Raw genomic sequence first — 22,479 nt, forward strand, 5'->3', positions numbered from 1 at the left:
AAAAAAATTTTTTTTTTAACATTTATTCATTTTTGAGACAGAGAGAGACAGAGCATGAACGGGGGAAGGTCAGAGAGAGAGGGAGACACAGAATCCGAAACAGGCTCCAGGCTCTGAGCTGTCCGCACAGAACCCGACGCGGGGCTCGAACTCACAGACCGCGAGATCATGACCTGAGCCGAAGTCGGACGTCCAACCGACTGAGCCACCCAGGCGCCCCAGTCCTTCAGTTTCTTTTCTGAAACTGAAAAGATTTTGCAGAGTCGCTCTGAACATTGAGCTAGTTAGGTCAAGTGGAATTTCCCCAACTATAGCCCTTGAGAATTAGAGAATGTATCATACCTGCATGTCTAGGGTGATTTGAGACAAGCCTGCCTTCTAGGCACCAGTCTGTACCTAACTCTTCTGAGCCCACGACTGTATCGCCTTGTCTGTCGTTGCTACTGGAGAGATTTCAAATGGTGAGGTGACAGATTTGCCTCTCCTGAGTTGACGGAGACATGCTAGGTGCAGCCTTCTATTTTGTGTTTCGGATTGGGGCTAGTTCAAGAGGTAGTGAGGGTTTGCCACAGAGTACACATTAATTTATCACTTCCATGCCTAACGTTTGCTGAGGTTTTTAGATTGGGGGGATTCTAGCCCTCCTTGAAAAGCTAACGAAACTTAGGAAATTCTTATAAAAAAAGCACATTTTACGTTCATTTTCAGTAGCTTCATTGAAACCACTGGTCTGTGGCCCTCCTGTTCTGTTCTTTTGAGGGATATCAAGACAACCTGTCCACCAGAGAGCTTGCTAGCCCACGTTCTCAGAAGGTCATGTCCTCCCAGCTGGGACCGTTAAGGTGAGTGAAACTCAGGTCAGTTGTCCTGAGCTCAGGGCCACTGCAAAACAGACACGGATTGGTGTATGCTGCACAGCTGTTGGGGACACACTTCGTAGGCTGTCTTATCTAGAGTTATGTAATATGTACCTGTACGAGGAGCTCCTGGGAGTGTGGGGTGATACTGGAAATACTGGGGATAGCATTTAAAAATGAAAAAAAAAAGGAGGAGGAGCATTAGAACCAAGGATGAAGCCAGTTTCCGTGTCCACAACCCTTTCCACGTTTTGTGACCCCTTTAAGGTACTTTGTGTGGATTCCAACCGCACAACGTGTTTTGTTTCCTGGATTTTTGCATCCTACTTAACCTGGTGCTGCAAGCTGAATCATTGTTGAATGTAGTCTGGGGCTAGAGTAAGGCGAGCTGAAACCAGTCACTGATTCAAATTGGCGTTCGCAGACAAATGCCTAGTTGGTGCTTGATGGCTAGAATTTTTTTTTAAGTTTATTTTTTGGAGAAAGAGAGCACAAGTGGGGGAGGGGCAGAGAGAAGGAGACACCGCATCCAAAGCAGGTTCTTGTGTCACCAGTGTAGAACCCGATGGGGGCCTCCAACTCGAGAGCCGTGAGATCACGACCTGAGCTGAGATCGAGGCAGAGCCACGCAGGCACCCCCGTTTGCTAGACTTTGCACAAATCCACCCTCTAAAGGTATCACAAAAATCAGTGCTATTAGAAAGATTGCAGGTCATTATGGGTTTGGGGATGCAGGGATAATCTCACTATATACCGTCCCAACCCTGAACTCATGTGGTTAATACTTTCTTTTTGCTTTGTTTCCTCTTCAAAATAAAGCATGGGAGTTCAATTCGGTCAATAAATACTTATTTGATGTTAATCTGAGCCAGATCCTGCTTGGCACTGGGAATAGCACAGTGAATCAGGAAGCTCCCTCAGTTGCCTGCGGTCTGCGCTGGAGGTAGGGATGGGGGCAGTTTGCACACGGGCCAGGCAGCGGCAGTGGAGGAAGTGGCTTTGGTGGTTCCATGTGACCGGAGCCAAGGGTGTGATGGGAGAAGTGCCGAGAGACGGCCCTGGGGTGTGATGCGGGTGGGCTATGCCAAGCCAGGAAGGTTGAACCTTATCCTGAAGACAGTGGAGAGCCATTTAAGGATTTTAAGCGGGAGTGTGACATCTCATTTGCATTTTGGGGAGCTTTGGGTACATTGTTGAGAATAGACTGAAGTGCCAGGCAGAAGCAGGGATAACAGGTCCTGGCAGCAACCTGGGCTGGAAACAATGTTCCTAGAGTGATGGCAGTAGACCTGGCAAGAACAGTAGATAGCACTTACTGAGCGTTTAGTGGGTGCTGACTGGGCATTTACTAGTCCCATCCGGTATTTAAGGCTTAGAGGAAGTAAGTAACCTGTCTGAGGGAATGAACCTAACTGACAGAATCGAGTCAGTGGTTAAAACTATTGTGTCTGAGACAAAAGCCCAAAAGAAGAAGTATAGGGAGTTGATGGAAACCCAGGCGGAAGGGATGAAGGGACGCACTTCCTGAATGAATGCCTGGGGCTGTGAGGGGAAAAAGGGAGGAGTCAGGGATGGCTTGGGCAGTTGGTGGATGGCAGTGCCACTCACGGAGATCAAGAATATGGTAAAAGGGTAGGTTTGTGGTGGTGGTGAGGTAGGAAAAAGTGATGAGTTTTGGACGTGTTGACTTTGTGCGTATGAGAGATCCAAAGGGAAATGGAGACACCTGGGCTGTAAATACTAAGCACCTGTCACTTATCTTGTGCTTTGTAGGTCCCGGGGACGCCGTGCTGAAACTGAGGAACGTGGTCCTTGCTCTCGTGGCTTCGGGAAACGGGCTAGGCAACACGTAGGGTTAGTGTCGCGCGTGTTCTGTTGGGGGCACACGTGCTGCTGTGGGAAATACAGAAGAGGGGCCTGATCTAGTCGAGAGTTCAGGAACAGCCTCCTTGAAGAGTCGAGAAGCCGAGAGCTCAGGGAAGGACGGGGGTTGGGAGATGGGGGAGCATCGAGGTAAGAGCAAACAGGCAAGGGCCTTGGAGCTCATGGTATCTGGCAGACTGGAAAGTTTAGTGTGGTTGAAAGCAGGGAAGGAGAGTGCAGTCCCTCGGGGGAGGCAGTTGGTGGAAGGGTTTGAAGAGAATGGAGGAAGTCCGAAGCAGGAAGTCTGGGGAAGAGAGAACAGACTAGAGAAACTTGCTAGGTGATTGCCTGACACTAGCGGGTCTCCGGACCAGGGCTCCTCAGCCTTAGCACGATGGACATTTGGAACTGGGAGATTTTCTGTTGTGGGGACCGGTGTCCTGGGCATTGTAGCATCCCTGGCCTCTATTCACTAGATGCCAGTAGTGCCCCTTCCCCAAGAAAAACTGTCCGCAGGCACTGCCACGTGTCACTTGAGGAGAGAATTACCTCTGGCTGAGAGCCAGTAAGCCCAGCCGCTGAGCACTTCAGGAGAAAAATCATACAACTTGCAGATTGCTATTACGACGCATTCACATCCCCAGCCTGGGCTCTCGGTTCTCCCTGGTTCTCCCGTTCCCCTAACAGTTGATGTTTCTACCCTCGAAGATAGGAAGGAGAAAGTGAAGACAAGTTATTATTTGACTTCTCTAAGTCTCAGCTTCGTCATGGGATAATAGATGTTAAGTCAGCACCTATGAAGTGTTCAATAAATGTTATCTATCATCATTATTTCTGGGAGGGGCTGATAGAAAATGGACAGGCTGAACGAAGTTGATAGATGGTATGGTAGGAGTGGACTGAGAGCAGGAACGACAGGCCGCTGTGTTCCGAGATAGACTGATGTTCTTTTTTATTTTTTAAGGTTTATTTTTGAGAAAGAGACAGGCAGAGTGTGAGCAGGGGAGAAGCAGAGAGAAAAGAAGGCATAAAATCGGAAGCAGGCTCCAGACTCCGAGCTGTCAGCACAGAGCCTAACGCGGGGCTCAAACTCGCGAACTGCGAGATCATGACCTGAGCTGAAGTCGGACACTTAACCGACCGAGCCACCCAGGCACCCCTAGACCGATGTTCTAATCAAGACTTCCAAGATTGTGATAGATGGTGTCATCAAATCATCTGCCACTTCTCTCCACCACGCTCCAGAGAGGGTGGGTAGTGCTCCGTGCCCTGGTGGCACCAGGCCTGTCCATGAAATGTCAGCGGGAATGAAGTGTACTGCTTCTGAGCAGAGGTTCGGGGGACATTGCGAGGGTCAGTCAGGGCTTCTTCCCTCAGCATGAGGCTAGTGCACCCCAGAATGAAGGCTGCCCTGTAGTCTGGCTCCAAGATCGACGAGAACAGGGAGCAGAGCTGCGGCTGTCCTGCAGTGGGCAGAGAAACAAGACTTGGGGGGTGTGCTACTGACTTAGTCTGAGCGGACTGGCACAAAGGTGGGCAATCCCAGGTGAGGGTAGGTGCCAGGCATGGCATGGAGTGAGCAGTTCAAGCATCATGGAAGAGGAGTTTTTTGATGTTGAGTTGGTCAATGAGGAAGGGTCCTGTGAGGCTGGGGGTGATGGATGGGTCATTCCTGTGGCGTCGATATCACCCAGGATGTTGGCAGGATTGTGGGAACCCAAAATCAATAATGAGTGAGCAAAATATCTGGAAGGTAAGCAGATGGCACTATAAAGGAGGTCTAAGTCTCAAAAGAGCAGAGATTTCTGTGTGGAGGCATAGTAGTCTGGATGCGGTCAGGGAGGCCCGTCTTCTCTACTGAAGGTGGATGGGGTTTGAAGAAATGACTGCCAAGGTTCCTTGGGGGAAAGCCAGGTATCTATCAATCATCTATTTATTTTTGAGATAGTGTGAGCAGGGGAGGGGCAGAGAGAGAGAGAGACACAGAATCTGAAGCAGGCTCCAGGCTCTGAGCTGTCAGCATAGAGCCTGATGACGGGCTCGAACTCATGAACCATGAGATCATGAGCCGAAGTCAGACACTTAACCGACTGAGCCACCCAGGTATCCTTTAAGGCTTAAAAAAACAGAGGAAAGCAAAAGAGTATATGGATGCAGGCAGGGGGATGTTTACCATGAAACAGTTCATAGAGTCGTAGTTCGTAACTTGCTTGGGGTCAAGGGGTGGGTGCTCTGGATCGCCTCTTGAGAGAAAGGATATACACGCATGTAAAATCTTACGTGCAAACCCAGGAGGTTTTGACTACAGTTTAAACTATAACTAACGAATGCATTTGGTCTGGGTAACCCCATCTTGCCTCCTCGCACTCTGGGACTCTTCCCTTCATCGTTAACCTTTAAAAGAGTCACTGGTGGGAAATAAACCATGCATTCGAATCAAGTTAAAGAAATGTGAGACTTCCCGGGCCCTAAATTGGGAAATTTTAACTCAGAAACTCCAGCTTTATACTGCTCAAAACTGGGTAAAGCTGCTACCTAAATATGGGATGCATTTTGGCAAAAATTGCATCCACTTTCTTCTGTGTGTGTGTGTGTGTGTGTGTGTGTGTGTGTGTGTTTGAAACACTTGTAACCATCGGGATTTCTGGAATCCTTGGCACTGAATCAGAATTGCCAGTTAGCTACTTGCTGGGTGACCGTCGGCAGTTCACTTAATGTCTCTAAGCCTCAGCTCACTGATCTGGAAAACAGAGCTGATGGACAAATGAGCTAATGCACGTGAGGTGCTTAGCACCTGAGACTTCCTTCCACTTGCTTGCATCAGAGCTGGGGAGGCGGCTTCCTCAAATAGGAGCCTCAAATCTCCGGCTTCTAACCAACAGACATAACCTGCACTGTCCACCAGAGGGCACCAGTAACTTGTAAATCTAAGAGGAATGTTCCTTTGCCCTTAATTGAATCTGCCCCTTAGGTTCAAGTCTTTATTTAAATATTCTTGCTCTTGGTGCCTGAAGGAATCATTTGCAAGATTCCTCAAAATGCAGAAGGGAAATCTGAAGTAAGAAGTTTAGGGTAATTGGTGCTCTTACTCTACATCAGCCATCAAGAGAGTTCTATTAACATTTTTTTATTTTGTCCATTTCTACCATCCATTGTCTGTCTCTTCAGACTATCTGTAACCTAGTTACAAATTATTCTCTCAGTAATAAGTTGTTGCTGTTCCTTTCTTCCTGGATTGTTCCAATGAACTGAACTGCTGTTTTTCCCTTTGATGTGCAGCCTCCCTCCTGTTTCCCCTAGTCATGGCCAGCCTTCCTTCCAGCAGTGGGGGCTGGGATCCAGTTCTGAGCCTCTGCCTTACTGTTGAGCCTCAGAAGCCATTTCTCTAAATCCCTTTGAGGTGAGAGTCTAGTGATGGATGGGTACTCATCACAAGAGGCTGTGTTCTGGGGGGGAAAAAGCCCTTTCTCCATCTGAGGAGGGGAACAGCTAGGAAAAGTTGAGGCTACCAGCCACTAGAGCCTTCCTCAAAATGTCATGGATTTCAGGGGAGCAGTGATATCCAGGGTACCCACTGCTTACTCTTTTTTTTTTTTTTTCTTTCTCTAATTTGAGAGAGAGGGAGAGAGAGCAGGGGAGAAGGGCAGAGGGAGAGAGAATCTTAAGCAGGCTCCACACTGTGTGGAGCCCCGACATGGGGCTCAGTCCCGTGACCCAGGGATCATGACTTGAGCTGAAATCAAGTCGGACGCTTACTCGACTGAGCCACCCAGGCGCCCCTGACCATCCCCTTGTCCAGATGGGTTGTCATGGCTGACGTTTGCCGTGTGCTTCGTATTGGGTCATCTATCCGTTTGGTTTTATGTCATGTGATCTCCACAACAGCCCTGTGAGAGAAGTGTGGTGTTGGGCGAGTGGAGTGGACTACCCCCGTACAGAAGCACAGAGAAGCTAAATGAAGGACAGGGAAGACTTCGCCAGGGTTCCGTTTCAGTCAGCATTGGAAGCATTCCACAAGGCCAAGTTTTGTTCTGTTCTGTTTTGTTTTGTTTTATGGATTGTCCCTTGCATAGCAGAATATTTAACATCTCTGGCCCCCAAGCCCTGTCGTTAAGGTACTAATTATACCTTCCAGAAACCCCAGAAGGTACAGTACAGGTGGTCCTGCCACCTGTTAGAACCACTGACTTATATGCATGGTCACAGGAAAAAGGAGGGTTAAACAAATTGCTTTGCTCCTCTGGTTATTTTTATGTTAATGAAGGTCACTAGATGAAGATAACAGAACAAGAGGAAGGAGATCCCTGGGGGTGAGCAGAACTCTGTAAGGGAAGAGGCTGTATTATAAAGGAAGGGAATGAGTGCTAGACCAAGGCGATCTTCCTTTCTAATCGCTGCTAAAACCCGGAGCGTGGACAGAGTCTGGCCTCTCAAACTCATACCTTTAGAGACCAATCGGTTGTCGCAGACCAGGACGGCAGCCGGGTCAGGGGACAGAAGGGAGTGCTGGGGCTGGAGCCGTCTGGACAGCCGGGCCTACACAAAGGGTGTTTTCATGTGGTAGCGCGGGCTCATTGTTGCCAGCCTTTCTAATATTTCCAGAGAATCCACCAGGCCAGATTTTTAAAGGAAAGCTCTCTATTGTAGATATGGGATGTAAAAGCAGTTCTAACATTCGTTTGGCCGATGGATGGCTGAGTCGGTTGAGCATCTGACTGTTGATTTCAGCTCAGGTCATGATCTCACAGTGGTGAGACTGAGCCCTGCGTCCTGCTCTGTGCTGCTGTGGAGCCTGCTTGGGAATCTCTCGCTCTCTCTCAATAAATAAATAAATACAGGGGCGCCTGGGTGGCTCCGTCGGTTAAGTGTCAGACTTCGGCTCAGGTCACCATCTCACGGTCCGTGAGTTCGAGCCCCGCGTCGGGCTCTGTGTTGACAGCTCAGAGCCTGGAGCCTGTTTCAGATTCTGTGTCTCCCTCTCTCTGACCCTCCCCCGTTCATGCTCTGCCTCTCTCTGTCTCAAAAATAAACGTTAAAAAAAAAATTAATTAAATAAATAAATACATACACATTAAAAAAAGAAAAAAAAACATTAGGTAGGCCAAGAAAAAAAAATTCCTGCAAGTGAATTTGGATCATCTTGACTTGTGAGTCAGGTCGTCTTTGAGAGGCCATTCCCATCAAAGGTGCCACAGTGTATGTCCACCGTGCTGGTGACAGAAGAGATACAGGTTTCAGTATACACAAAAAAGAATTTCCTCCCCATCCCAGCTGCAGACAGCCGCAGGGCAGGCTGGGCAGAGGACGAGTGGGCATTCCTAGGGGCAGTGGGACCCCCAGAAGCTGAAGCAAGGATTCCTGTGCGATCTTTGGTCCTTTCTGGACCTGAGATTCTGGGATCCTGGGGTTGTGATTCCTCGAAGGCAGAGCTGGGAACATGGAAACTCTAGAGCTTGGCCAGTGCCTGGAGTGCAACCGGCTCAGGCCCTGTCCTTCCCCCTGATGTATAGGAATGGGGAAGAGCTGTCCCTGGAGTCCCCGCTCCCTAGAGGCCCTTTGTCTCGGTTCTCATTACCTGCAGTTTTACACATGCAAGCTGCTCTTAACTGCCTCTCAGCCAGTGGGTCCCTGACACCAACTGCAGAGCTAAACAGCCAATTTTCCTGCCCAGCTGTTCTGCTACACTGACTTTAAGCTTAAATGCACTTTTCTTTAAAAACCATCAGGAGCTGTCTCCTTCCCTCTGCTCATTTTCTTGGCGTTAATCCAGCAGAAAGCAGGTACTCAGGATAGTAGTACTTAATACTTAGAATTCTGGGGCCCGTAGGTCCTCCATTGGACTCCACCCACCTTCCCCTTTAGGGCCATGATGGGACGTCCATCTGGTTTGTAACGGAGCTCCCAGTGCCAGTGCCTGTGCCCTCCATGCTCTCTGGGAAGGGGTCTTGCTCTCTGGTTGGGCAGCCTGTGCCTTTAAAAGCAGTGCCTTTGCTGGTTTCTGACTTGCAGCAGTGGGATAGTCAAATGTGGGGGAGGAAGCAGGGCTCTGGCAACCAAACTCCTGATGTGGAGGAGTTGAAAAGCCAGGCTGCAAATGTTACTATCTAACATTGCTGGGAAATCTCTGTTCCCATTCTTCAGATCTAATCCGTCTTCGGCTTCTCAAGTCCGTAACCCTTCTCCTTCTGGGCTTTGCTTACATCCCTACATCCGGCATCGGGGCAGGCTCTCGGGAAGGGAGGTGGTCCCCAGCCCTGTTCCTTCCCTTCTGGTCCATGTGCCAGCATAGACCAGGTTTTAATGAACCTCAGAATCTTCTGTGCCACAGACGGGGAGGACCGTGTAGGTGAAGGCTTTCCACAAGCCATGGAGCACAATGCATGGAATAATCTGGAGACTCGCCCCAGAGAAGGTCCTGGCTCTCCTGTCTTAGCCTCCCTCTGGCATCCCCAGGACTCAGTCCGTAAGTCTCATTTTCTTCTCCCGTCTCTCTTCAGCCTCACCTCTGGAGGCCTCGTCCAGGTTAGGTGCTCATCCTCCACCAGGACCCGGGGAACTCTGATCGGCTGGGGGACTTGGGAGGCGGTGCTCAGCACGGCCCTCAGCCACTTTACCTGTAACGCAAAATTTCAGAATTGTGAATGGGATCGGGGCTCCTAGATTTTAGGCTCTCACAGATGAATAAGATAAACAATAACAAAACCCAAGAACAGCAAAAGCCGGATCTGTATTCATGAGATGGAGACTCAACCTAGGGTTTCCGGCCTTTATTTCATCAAACGAGTACATTTAAAAAGCAACAACTAGTAACTACTGTCTATGACCACCATGGTTTCAGAAAGGAGAGGACATACGAATGCCATGAATGTATGAAGGATGTGCTCTGCAATGAAGGACTGCCCTTTGAAGGGCATCCTAGAACTTTGTGGGGAAAATGACCTCATTCTTGGTTTTCGAAAGTCATCCCAGAGGTGACATCGTTGTCACGGACTTCCTCCGCCCTCAGATGCGACTGGCCCTGGACAGGGTCCCCCTTCCCACTCTCTATGTCCATCTCTGTCTTTTCTGCTCCGTCATGAAAGGAGGGTGATTGTCATGTTAGGAAAAGTTGTGAGAGCCTTTGGAACGGGCAGAAAAGATTGTTGTTGGCTGTCCTGTCTGGTTCCCTCTGGATTATCTTTGTCTTCCTTGGTCTTTGAGCAAAACTGTAGAAAACCGATAAGAATGCAAATGATTTTGCCCGAAGACATACAAATTGTGTCCAGAGGAAATGCAACCGATTATTGCCCTGCAGATATTGATAAGTTTGCGTCTTTGGTGCCTTAGGTGCAGTTTCCTGATGGCTTATGTATGTATCTGCTCTGGATTCTCCGAGCACCTGTGACCTCTTACTAGTTCCCTCATTAATTGTTGAGTGAAATGAAATCATTGACATGTGTTACTTTTATATTTGCACAAGGGTCTTGATTTGACCTTTAGCGCAATTGTCCGTCCTCAGCAACTACCGCTGAGAGATGTTGTAGGAGTGGAACGAGGTCATGGGTAAGCATACACCTTGCCTTCCGCCACTGGGACAATCCGTGCTTCCTCCTGCTTTTGGAGCCCCAGGGTGCCCTGTGTTTTCACAAACAAATCAACAAACAAAATCTTCTCATTAAACTTTTCACATTGCAGTATTAGGGACCTTGATGTCCCCGGGACTTGCACATGTCATGAGAGGATCTGGGGAGGAGGGAAACAATGCTTACCCAGAGGTCTGGCTGTAACGGAGGAACTCCAGGGGAGCACAGTGCCTGGTGCTGTGGGTATTTGGAGCCAGGTGCCTTTAAAATCACCTGTCCTGGGGTGCCTGGGTGGCTCAGTCGGTTAAGCGTCCGACTTCAGCTCAGGTCATGATCTCCCGGTCCGTGAGTTCGAGCCCCGCGTCGGGCTCTGGGCTGATGGCTCGGAGCCTGAAGCCTGCTTCCGATTCTGTGTCTCCCTCTCTCTCTGCCCCTCCCCCGTTCATGCTCTGTCTCTCTCTGTCTCAAAAATAAATAAACGTTAAAAAAAAAAATTAAAAAAAAATAAAGTCACCTGTCCTACTGGGGTTCAGCTGCTGAGGACAGTTTGATATCCTTCCCCTCACCCTCTTTCCAGTGTCAGAGGCACCAGCCTCACCATGCTAAGGAGGGTCGTTTCAACCTTGTAACCAGGATCTTAAAATATATATGTTTTAAATCTTCTCCTGACATCTGTAAGGTGGGTGTGTTTATTCTTGTTCTTGATGATGAGCTAAGACAGGTTAAATGTCTTGCCCAAGGTTGTACAGCCAGGAAGTTGTGCCAGGATTTAAATCTAGGGTCTGAATTCGGAGCTGTGGATTTGAGCCATGGAACGGTCCTTCTGGTGAAAACTCTTTTCCCTCCCGGTGCGCCTTGGTGGCTCAGCCGGTTAAGCGTCTGACTTCGGCTCAGGTCATGATCTCACAGTTCATGGGTTCAGGCCCTGCATCAGGCTCTGTGCTGACAGTGAGGGGCCTGGAGCCTGCTTCGGATTCTGTGTCTCCCTCTCTCTCTGCCCCTCCCCCACTCATGCTCTGTCTCTCTGTCAAAAATAAATAAATGTTAAAAAAAAAGAAAAGACTCTTTTCCCTCCCCCAATCCCATCACCACTGCTAAAATCCTGTGTTACACATGGACCAAGGCATTGCTCCCGTTAAAATGGAAATGACCTGGAAGGCATAGCACACTTGTAATGAAAATAATGTCAGAGACAAATCGATCCAAGGGTTAGGGCGCAGCCAAAGAGGAGCAGGGGCAGGTGAGCCGGGAGCTCCCTCGGGCAGGGGCCTCTCTGCTCAGTGGGGATTGAGGCAGGGAGGGTGGGGGGAGATTTGACCAGAGAAGGAAGAAGCCAGGGAGGGTCAGACAAGTAGGTTGGTGGGAGAGCAGTGAGCACTTACTCCCTCTCTCCTCAGACCCTGATAACTGGGAGAAGTACGCAGGCCTCAGGAGCTGAGGAAGGCCAAACCCGGTCCCCGGCTTCCTGAAGGTTAACCAGTCGGAGCTCCTCCTGTGCGTTGGCCTGGAAGATTGCATGGCCCGGGCCAGGTGTGGCAGGGCTTGTGGACGCTGGGATGGCCCTTGATGCTATGGGTCAAGGACGATGAGTGAGGCCAGTGCAGCATTTCTGCCAAGCTGGAATATAGGAGGCCTGGGCACATGAAGTCAGGTAAGTGGGTGTCTTGGTGATGGATGGGAGTTTCCCGGCAAGTGTGACCTTCCCCTCCGCTGAGTCCAGCTGGACCAACCCTGTGGCTCCAGGGCCCCTTGTCATCCACTGATTGCTTTGTGATTAATGCACAAGTCCCTTATTCCCACCTCGTGTCGCTGCTCTATGCTCCCCCAGCTCCCGTGGTGGACCCTGCTGCACTTAGGCAATTTACTCAGAAATGATCGTCCCAAGAATCTCTCCGCATGCTTGGTGGGCAGGTAGTAACCAACGTCTGTGTGTGACTCCCCTGCAGAATTCAAAACCAAGGACAGACATGCCAATCACAGCATTAGGGGAGAGACTTAAAATACCTGCAGTGAGTAAAGCAGGGCCCAGAAGAGGCCAGGATCTGTCCTGCAGGCATCGCCCCTTCTTCTCTGCACATTTTTGGGCTCAGCAAGAAAGCCATGAGTTTCCACCTGGCAATCATTCACTGGGGCTGCTGCCTGTGGGTCCCAGTGCCATTTCACAAAGGACAGGCAGCCTAACCCTGGTTTGTCTGGGAACCAGAGAACTGCAGAGGGAGGAGAGGGGCCCAACCCTCCGGTCCTAGCACCAAACCAAGTGGACCCCCCACCAAATATACAGAGGGCGAATGGTCCCGAATGGACAATCCACTTTTCAAACAGTGTTTTCACCTTGGCCTGGGGGCCCAAGCACGTAAAGTGGGTTTCATGCTGATTTGGCTGCATGGACTTTATAACTTAACCAGAGTAGGAGAGACCGAATCACATGCTGTTAACAGTCATTCATTCAGCAAATATTTACTGACTCCCAGACAGGAGAGAGGGCTGGTTTGTGTCAGTTCGCTGTGAAGAGCAGCATGTTCCTCATGCCTTAAGCGCTACTCCTTCGTGCTGTCGCAGAACGTTTGTCCCTGTCCCCCATCCCCCGGAGCGCCTCCCTACCTTCCTCAACAGGGCAGATGAAAATGTTTTTGTTCAGGTCAAGAAAGCTTTCTAAGGTAAAGGATGGGGGATAAAGGCTCTATTTGCACAATAAGGCCAGGAAAATTTGTGAATTCCTTCCAGGGCCAAATGGGAGCTTTGGAAAGAGATTAGTCTTGGCGGTAAGGTGTATTTGACCTAAGGCTTTTTAGGAGGAAGCGGGTGCTGTGAGGACAGGAAGGCTGCAGTCAGAGCGGGGAGGCCTCCTGCCAGCAGCTCTGGGCCCCCGAGCTCAGCCCTGGCCTCTGCAGAGCTGGCGGGCACCCCTTTCCTGGTACTGCACCGAGGACGAGGGCATCCAAGGAGTGCCATGTGCTTACCCCCTCATTCCCTGACTCTCTCCACTTGCTCCCTCCACACCCCTCTCCCACCGAACTCGCCCCTCCCCATCGAGGCTCCATGCCCCCACTCTCATATGTGGCCTGGAGAACCGTGCACAAGGGAATGCTACCGGGTTGTGGAAGCAGGCGTGGCCAGTGGGCTGAATGAGTGTGCCTACCACCCTTTGGAAAGGAGCCCTGGCCAGCTGGTCTAGCGGGGAAGTGGTCATGGCAGTGATAATGGCCTGTGCTTGCAGAGTGTGCTCTTCTAATCAGATATTTGCTCATATTAGTTCATCAACAACAACCCTGTAAAATAGGCCCGGTCATGACCCGATTTGACAAATGAATAAGCTGGGGCACAGAGAAATGACTTGCCGGGTGTCACGCAGCTAGCAAATGGGGACAGAGATTCAAATCTGGGCAGTTTGCCTCCAGAGTCCACCTACTTAACGACTATCTATTCTGCCCTCCTAGATGAGCATTCTCTTCTGTTAGGCTGTTTTGGATGTGAGTGACAGAAATGCGACCCAAGGACAGTCCAGACAGAGCAGCAGTGGCAAAGGCTCAGGGCCCAAGAAAGAAGGTGTGTGGTCAGCGAGGGATGTAAGTTACTGGGAGCGGAGATGGAGAGAAGTCACAGCAAGGGTCTTCGGTTGAGTCAGGTGCACAGAGGCAGGGGCCTTGCAGCAATGATCCAGAGCTGAGGACACTGGTCAACTTGTCCCTGAGGCTAGTGGGGAGGAAAGACACCAGGGAACCAAGTGTGGCCTGGAACCGGAGGTCTCCTTGGCCCGCGTTCCTCGTCCACTCTTCTACTTCTGACTCTCCTCTTTACTCATCTACTTTTTATAGTTTTCTGAGTCTTTTTCTGCTTCCAGCTCCCCTGGAGAGCCAGAGCTCCAGGGAAGGAGATTGGATCTGTCTCAGCTCTTTGCGGAGGGCGGTCTCTGGTACAGATTAAGCATGTAGCTGGACACCCATCCCCATCTACGTCCTGTTCTTTTAACGAAAGATTCAGCGGTTCCTGGCTGGTTCAGTCGGTAGAGCTTGCTACTCTTTTTTTTTTTTTTCATAAAATGTTTTGAGAGAGAGAGACAGAGACAGACAGACAGACTGCAAGACAGGGAGGTTGCAGAGAGAGAGAGGGAGACACAGAATTCGAAGCAGGCTCCAGGCTCTGAGCTGTCAGCACAGAGCCCGATGTGGGGCTCGAACTCACAAACCGCGAGACCATGACCTAAGCCAAAGTCGGATGCTTAACTGGCTGAGCCACCAGGGGCCCCAGAGCTTGCTACTCTTAATCGTGGGGTTGTGAGTTCAAGCCCCACGTTGGGCATTAGAGATTACTTAAAAACAAAACAACAACAAAAGATTCAGAGGAGGGGTGCTGTGCCCGGGGCTGAGGGAGTGGATCCATGGATCAAAGCCTCCTTTCTTGAGGGAGTCTGTTTTTTGATTTATTTTTTCCTCCTTTGCTACTCCCACCCCTCCCAGTTTTACAGTTTGAGTTTTCCCTGACCCTCCACAGTGAACTGACTTAGAAGACAGAGCTCCTCTCCTGCACATCTAGCCACCCACGTACTGAATGTGGCTTTGGGGGTTGGAATGACAAGATGGCCTGGGGGCCTGGACAAGCCTCTTATCACACACTGGGTGGCTTCCTCTCCCTGCTTCTGCATGTGAACTTGAGCAAGCCATTGAAACTTCCCAGGCTTCTGCAGCCTTAATGTGTCAGGCAAGGTTGTCTGTGACCACCCCTCCCAACCTCACACATAGGGATTGACAGGACAGATGGAACCGATAGGAGACCCAGTGAATAGAAGCCCAAGTTGTCTCCCCCTGAGATGCCCAGGTCAGAGGGCTCACATCCCCCCCCAGCAGAGGGTCCAGCTGTAAGTAGCTTCTGGCTGTTTACCTTGGCATCTGTTAGGCTCCTGCGGTTGGGGCATGGGGGAGACACCGGAGAGGGGACACTGGAGAGGATACAGTGGCAGAGTGGGTAGGGGAGGGGTAGAGGCTCTGGGTCAACACACTTGGTGGATATGGGGCAAAGCTGCCATGAATACAGCCTCTTCCTCCTCTCCAGCCAGCTGCTGTGCTGACAACCAGGGGCAGATGGATGAGGGGCAGATCTGTTTGGGAAGCAGGAGGCAGAGGGGAGAGGGCAGGGCAGAGAGCAGTGCCACCAGCCAGATATCGTGGGGCCCGTGTCCTAGGAAAGGCAGGGAGGTCCTGGCTTGAGATTTGGCCTTGACTCCCTCTGCTGAATGCCTGGGAGCTCCTGAGAATCGGGGAGAAGGGGTCTTGGAGACCTCAAGGGCAACTTCTTTATTCCACAGTGAGGGAGAGCAGACCGGGAGAGGGAGAAGGTCATGCTCAAGGTCTCAGAGCTTGTGGATTGCAGAGCTGAGAGCTGATCTGTTCACTGAGGGTTTTAGGCATTTCTGATCATCTCCCAGAAGGGTCGCCCCCAGTCCTAACCAATACATGAATAAGATAGGGTGGCTCTGGCTGGGACTTCTGATGGCAGGGGCCTTCAGCCCTTGACATCCAGCCTATTAGGCGGTAACTCTGTGCAGCAGAGGCAAAAGTAGAGTAGGTCTGGGCTCCGCCCTGGCTCCCTATGTGACCTTGGCCAAATCTTCTCCCTCCTCTGGGCCTGGTTTCCTCATCAGGGGTAATTATTCCTGCCGTTTTGTGTTCACGGGTTCAGAGTCTAAAGTGGGACATTCTCTTATTTCAGATATCTGCAACTTGATTACAGACCGATTCTTAACCCAGCCTGATGAGAGAGATTCTTAACCGTACCTGTAAAATTTAGAAGGTCTGGGGTTCACTAACCCGCATCATTTTTCTGGGAACCCAGGCCGGCCCTGGAGACCACAGGGGCAGGCCGTCTGAGTGACGCGAGGCTAAGAGTGCCCACCCCTGTCCCAGAAGCATGCAGGTCGGTGGATCGCAGAGGTGAAAGGAGTTTACATTTACTGAGAGGTTTTTTTTTTTTTTTAATGTTCCTTGTTCTCTGTATGTGTTATTTCACTGAAATGTCACCACCACGTCAATCACTACCACTGAGCTCATTTTATACATGAGGAAACTGAGGCGTGGATAAAGTAAGTACATCCAGTGACACAGCAAGCCAAGTGGTTCACGGGGCTCCAAAGCCTTGCACCACGCGGCTTCTCTACCCTCTGCCTCTGCTGGCCAGAGGGGGTGCTGCAGAGGCCTCGGGGCAAGGGCGCCCCCTGGCAGCAAAGGGGGCTGCCGTGTCCTGCCAGGGGCTCTGCCAAGGCCTTTGCCAAGGCAGCTCTCAAGCCGCCCCCTCCTTTTGGAAGCCTCCTCGAAGCCCCCAGGGCGAGGGGTTCCTGACTGTACTTCCACAGCGCCTTGCCTGGGCCTCTCTTATAGCCTCTCCTTGTGTTAGTATGTTTATGTTCTCGCAGTTTGTAGGAAACGAAGTCATAGTAGGGCTTCTCCCTCATTACCCCGCAAAGCTCCGGGACAGGGACTGCGGCACGCATTGCCCATGGCACCTGGTAGAGGCCCTGCAAAGAGTGGTAGGTGATCAATGAATACCTGCGGCATGAACACTCGATAGTGACCCTTCTGAAGATGATCAAAAGTGATTTCACACACATTATCTGGTGGACCCATCCATTCACACCGTGTGGGCTTCCCGGTAGCCTGCCTAGACTTCACTAGAAGTCGGGGTCAAAGACAAAGTAGATGCCTGTCTGCACAGAGAGCTCCACGTTGTGGGGAGGAGGTGGGGTGGCAAAGCCAAGAGCCTAAGAAAGGGACAAAACAAAATAAGAACTAGAAACACAGACCACGGCAGGAGGCGCAGCTCAGCACACGTTTGGGTGAAGCCCAGAGGGGGCCCCCCAGCCCGGTGTGGGGGGGTTGTCAGGGAAGGCAGCAAGGGCCGGGGACACAGGGTGGGGCTTCGCGGCCAGGCAGGAGTGCGGCAGCCAGGGGAAGGGGGTGGGGGAGGCTGGGGGAGCCTCAGGGGAGCCCCTGGTGGGGGACTGGACACATTTAGTAGCTGAGTACGGCAGCTGCCTGGCGTGGAAGGGGAGTTTTGAGGACGTAGGTGGGAAGAAAGAACGGGAACGACACCTTTGACCTGAACCTGAAGTGCTTTGTGTTCCTCAAATCCCTTCTGCATCTATGATCTCAAATAAGCTGACAAACAGCAGCGGCTGCACCCTGAGCGCTTCCCTGCACAGGGCTGCTCCTCGGGCGCCTGTGTGTGCCATCTGTCTGACCTCCGGCCACAACCCTGAACGTAGGCGCTGTCACCACCTCCTCTGTGCAGGAGGGGACCCTGAGGCCCTGAGAGGGTGGGCTTCTCCAGGAGGGGAGGAGTAGGCCCTGTCATTCTCACGCCGCAGTGGAGGACAGGACAGGTGTCTGGTCCTGGGACTGGAGCTCAGGCCTCTACGTTCCCAGCCCAGTGCTCTCCCCCAGAAGTTTCTCTGCCCCCTCAGATCACGATGTCTGGACTAAAGCCAACAGCCAGATTGTGAGTAGACATCAGCTTCAGGCCGCCCTGGTGTTTCTCCACCAATGACCTCCCACCTCTGCCACTGAGGGGCCAGGACGTCACTGCCGACCGCAGTGACCTGGGCTTTGAGTCAGCCAGTGGTTCAAGGGCAGAAACCATTCCCTCCCTCCTGGGCACACGCTGCCCAGGAGGTTCCACTGCAGGTACCCGGGCTTGCCGCTCATTTCAGTTGGCAAAGTTAATCCAGCGAACCCAAGTTCGTAACAGTCTTCAGTATCCCTTCTGGTGCTTCCTGTCCCCTCCACACCCACCTGTCCTGGGGCTCTTGGTCACCAAGGAAGCAGGGGCCTGTCTGTTGGTCTCCTCCAGCAGGACGCAAACTCAGTAGTCCTGCCCTACCCATGAGGTCCCCACTTTCCTTCCGTCCTCAAAGTTCCCTGGGCTGTGGTCTGCAGCATGAACAGTCTCCTCTGTCCTGCTTCTTCCTTTTTTGAACCTTCTCTAGTGACTTACTTCTGGGGAAGGAATGTTCTTTGCAGCGACAGCTGCAGTTGTTCCAGACTGCAGCAACGTCCTCTTTCGAATCCTGGTTCCTGAAATGTTTTTTGCTTTTCCTTCTCTTCCTTCCTTAATTGCCTCTCTTGTTCTCCCTTCCTGGAAGGAGCTCAGAGCACAATGGTGACAATGCCCTTGGCCCCTGAGCCCACCACCTTCCCTGAAGCTACAACTAGCCATTGGCCCTCTAGTTGGTTGCCCAGTCTGTGACCTACTTTGCCCCCTGCGTGCTCCTTTCTACCATCTGGCTCTGTGAACCCTAAAGTCTTCCCCGGTGACCCCCATTTGTCACCTCACATGGTTCTGGAATGAACCTATGCTATCTACTCCTCATGCTCACAGATCCTCAGCCACTGAGGCAGGGACCAGAGTAGATAGGTAATTGGTTCTCAGAGTAGTCTGGTTTGGATCCTGGCCACTGCCCACAGCCATACGACCTTGACCGAGACTTCACCATATTTCTTTGAGGTGTTGTGCAGAGATCATGTGATCCAAATTTTAAATTACATTAGTACTTAAACAATAAGCTTCAACAAATGGTAGCTATTTATTCACAGTAACAGCTTTTCAAACGATTTCTGGGATTGTAAATTTGAAAGTGGTTGGAAATTCCAAAGTGCTTCCCCTTCTCAACTGGAAACCCTATGAGGGCAGGGGCCTTGTCTTTTGTCCATGATGTCTGGTACTTGGTAGACCCTTAATGTCCACACAGCAGTACCCCCCTTCCCCGTGGTCTCACTTTCTGTGGTTACTTGTGGTCAACTGCAGTCGAAGTAGATGATCCTCCTTCTGACCTGTCATCAGAAGGTCAGTAGCAGCCTAACGCTACGTCACAGTGCCTACGTCATTCACCTCACTTCATCTCATCACGTAGACCATGTCACATCATCACAAGAAAGATGAGTACAGTTCAGTAAGAGATTTTGAGAGAGAGAAACCACATTCACAAAACTTATTACAGTATATTATTATAATTGCTCGATTTTGCTCAGTTATTATTAATCTCTTACTGTGCCTAACTTATAAATTACTTTATCAAGGCATGTATCTATAGGAAAAAACAGGATGGATAGGGCTCGGTACTCTCTGAGGTTTCAGGCATCGCCTGGGGTTCCTGGAACATACTACCCGTGGATGAGGGGCAGGGGACTACTGTATTTATTTTTGGATGAATGAATAAATCTATACTGTCTTCAATTCTGCTTCTAGGATTCCTTTTGAGTGTTCATTTTCCCCCTGATTATGAAAGTAATACACGTTCATTATAGAAGAGTTAGAGCATAGTTTCAAAAACTGGGTAACAGAAACTAGCTGTGAGCCTACTCCCTCGAGATGGCCACGGTCAACGTTTTGATAAATTTCCCTGCTGCCTTTTTTCTGGGCTTATATATATTTCAAAATTTCTGTATCCTGTTTTTTCAGCTGACCAAATGAGCATTTCTCTGCATTATTAAATAACTTTCACAAACATAATTTTAAGCGCTGTATATATTATTCCGTGATATGAATGTATCATAATTTATGTAACCAACATGCAGTGGTCGGATATTCAAGTTGTTTCAGCTCCTCACCATTACAAATGAAGCTGCAGTGAGCATCCTTCTGCATAAATCTTTGTATATATCTCGGAATGAAGATTTTTCTACCAAGGATACATCCTAAAAGTCAGTGATTGGACCTAAGAGTGGACGTTTTAAGGCCCCTTCTAGTGTTAAATGATTCTTCAGAGAGGTGGTACTAATAGGCTTTCCTCCCACTATTAAAGTAAAAGAATTCTCACCACTGAATATTATCATTTAACATAAAATAAAATTTGCTAACTGGAGAAGTGACACATAGACTCTACTTTTATATGAGGATGTTCCCGCCTTAGGCACACATAGTGGCTTCAGTTATACCAGGGTGTCTTCACTGCGGCCCTACTGACATGTGGACTGGATAATTCTTTGTTGTGGGGGGCTGTCCTGAGCATTGCAGGATGTGTAACAGCACCCACAAGCTCTACCCACTACATGCCAGTAGCACTCCTGGACCCCTAATTATGATAACCAAAAATGTTTCCAGATATTGCCAAATGTCCCCTGGGGAACAAAGCCACCCCAGGCTGAGAACAACTGAATTACACCCCAGTAACTATTTGTTGGTTGCAAGTAACAGAAATCACTTCTAAGCAAAAATTGGGACTTGGGTAGAAGAATCTGAGGGTATCATGAAACCCAAGGGCATAGATGCACTGGGCCTTCTCTTTTCAGATCTGACTCCTCCTCCTTCTTCTTCTTCTTCTTCTTCTTCTTCTTCTTCTTCTTCTTCTTCTATTTATTTCTTTATTTTGAGAGAGAGTGTGTGAGCACATGCTAGCAGGGGAGGGGCAGAGAGAGAGGGAGAGAGAGAATCCCAAGCAGGTCCCGTGCTGTCAGCACAGAGCGTGATGTGGGCCTCGATCTCATGAACCTTGAGATCAAGAGCCGGATCCTTAACTGACTGAGCCACCCAGATGCCCCCAGATCTGGCTTATTCTTTTCTTTTGCTCTAGACTAGCTTCCTCTGTATTTTTGCCTATATGGAAGAAAATGGCCAGCACTAATTTCTGATGTGTACGTCCCTCTTATTTATGAGAAAGCCAGACCTCACTGGGATCTCTTGGTTCCTAATTTTCAAGGAAGAACTCTGACTGGCTCAGCTCAGGCAGTCTTCTGGTCCATTTGCCTGGCTGGAGTGGGAGCAGGAATCCCTGGGACTCTTGCTGTGACCACATGGGTGGTTTCTAGAAAAGGGGCCACTGGGCAGGTGATCCCCTAGGAGTCTCCTGTGTGCTCAGATATCTGGTGGCAGCTTATCAAGTGTGCACCTGCATGACTGTACAGACATCCAAAGTGCACATGTCTCCTGAGAGGGCAGGGACTATCTGTCTTGGTTGGTGTCCCCTCCCAGCTCAGCCTAGACTTCCAGGCTTTGGTTTAGGGCCCTTTCTGGATGGAGGGGCCCATTTCTCTGTGACTGGCAGACATCGCTTACTCAAACAGGTCCAGCTGAGCGAGCCAACTTGGGAGCCTGGCGCTTCCAAGTCCATAAAGGTGTTTTATGTGGAAAATAACGGCTGGTCCTCCGTCATAAAGCTGGCTTTGGAGCGTGCAGCTACCGAGGTCGAGGAGCCCTGTGCCATCCCTGCACCGTGCAAAGTGCTACAAAGCCGGCTTTTGCCTCCAAGACGAGAGCAGATTGGTGCACGGGCAGCCCCTGAGCAGAGACCTCTCCAGCCACAGATGCCTGGGACCACTGGGAAGTGGCAGAAGGGAAGGTTGTTCTCCAAACACACAGTAAAGACAAGCTCGTTTCCTGCTGTCCTGAAAGCCTTTCGTCTCACAGATGCCATTCCCGGCCTCACCGTGCTGTGACCTCAGATGAGTCACTTCTCTCAAGGTCTAGGTTTCTTTCTCAAAATGGGAAGATGCCTGCCCCGCCTTCTTCACAGCCCCCAAGAGGATATTTGGTAATAAAGTAGTTTCAGAAATATATGCAGGCACACCTGAGTCTTACTGTAATAACGGTTATTTACGGTCATTATTTTACCTCCTTTGAGGCCTCCTGTGGCTCAGAAGAGGCAGAGGAGGAGACAGCGTTTCCCCCAAGCCGGGCCTCCCAGACCTGGAGCTGAATCCAGAGGTCTGCTGCAATATGAATATGTCAGAAGTCCGTGAGCCTGAAGGTGAGTTGGGTCTCTCTTACCTGCGTGACCGTGGACATGTTGATTAACCTCCTGGGCATCTGTAATGTCTCAGCATCTATAATGGGCACACTAGAGGCTTTCACCTCTTAGGTTATTAATACGTGTAAAGTCCTTGGCACATGCAAGGGCTCACTCAGTGTTTGCTCTGTGCATTCCTACCGTAATGTGCCAGGCGCCGAGCCGAGTGCTGAGCATGGAGAAATGAAGAGAACACAACCCAGCCCTTGCTTAGGGTACTCGCGGGGTACCAGAGGCGGGGGGCAGCCATGGTGTGCTGCAAAGCAAGGTGGCAAATCCGGTGATAGTGACCCGTGTGCCCCTCGGATTGGGCCCCTCCCCGTTGCTTCTCCTGGGACTCTGGGGAGATGGGTCAGGAAGGCAGGACTCAGGGAAACACCGTTTTCCCAGGCTCTCTGCAGAGCAGACAGTTCTCAGACTCAACTAC

The 22,479-nt window shown here is 50.5% G+C and overlaps 2 long non-coding RNA genes across 3 annotated transcripts; both read left to right on the plus strand.

Annotated features, from left to right (window-relative positions):
• The first annotated feature begins 212 nt into the window (after positions 1 to 212).
• Positions 213 to 3,725, plus strand: LOC122211602. Its single transcript, XR_006198734.1, has 3 exons — positions 213 to 842; positions 2,631 to 2,711; positions 3,685 to 3,725. It is a non-coding gene; the product is annotated as an uncharacterized LOC122211602 (long non-coding RNA).
• A 4,129-nt stretch (positions 3,726 to 7,854) lies between these two features.
• LOC122211603 lies at positions 7,855 to 22,097 on the plus strand. 2 transcript variants are annotated; one of them, XR_006198735.1, is made up of 3 exons: positions 7,855 to 9,183; positions 11,680 to 11,933; positions 21,888 to 22,097. It is a non-coding gene; the product is annotated as an uncharacterized LOC122211603 (long non-coding RNA). The 2 variants fall into 2 exon arrangements; XR_006198736.1 differs by lacking the exon at positions 21,888 to 22,097 and adding an exon at positions 21,674 to 21,729.
• Positions 22,098 to 22,479: the final 382 nt, after the last annotated feature.

This window comes from Panthera leo, chromosome F3, assembly GCF_018350215.1.
Source record: "Panthera leo isolate Ple1 chromosome F3, P.leo_Ple1_pat1.1, whole genome shotgun sequence".
Lineage (NCBI taxonomy): Eukaryota > Metazoa > Chordata > Mammalia > Carnivora > Felidae > Panthera > Panthera leo.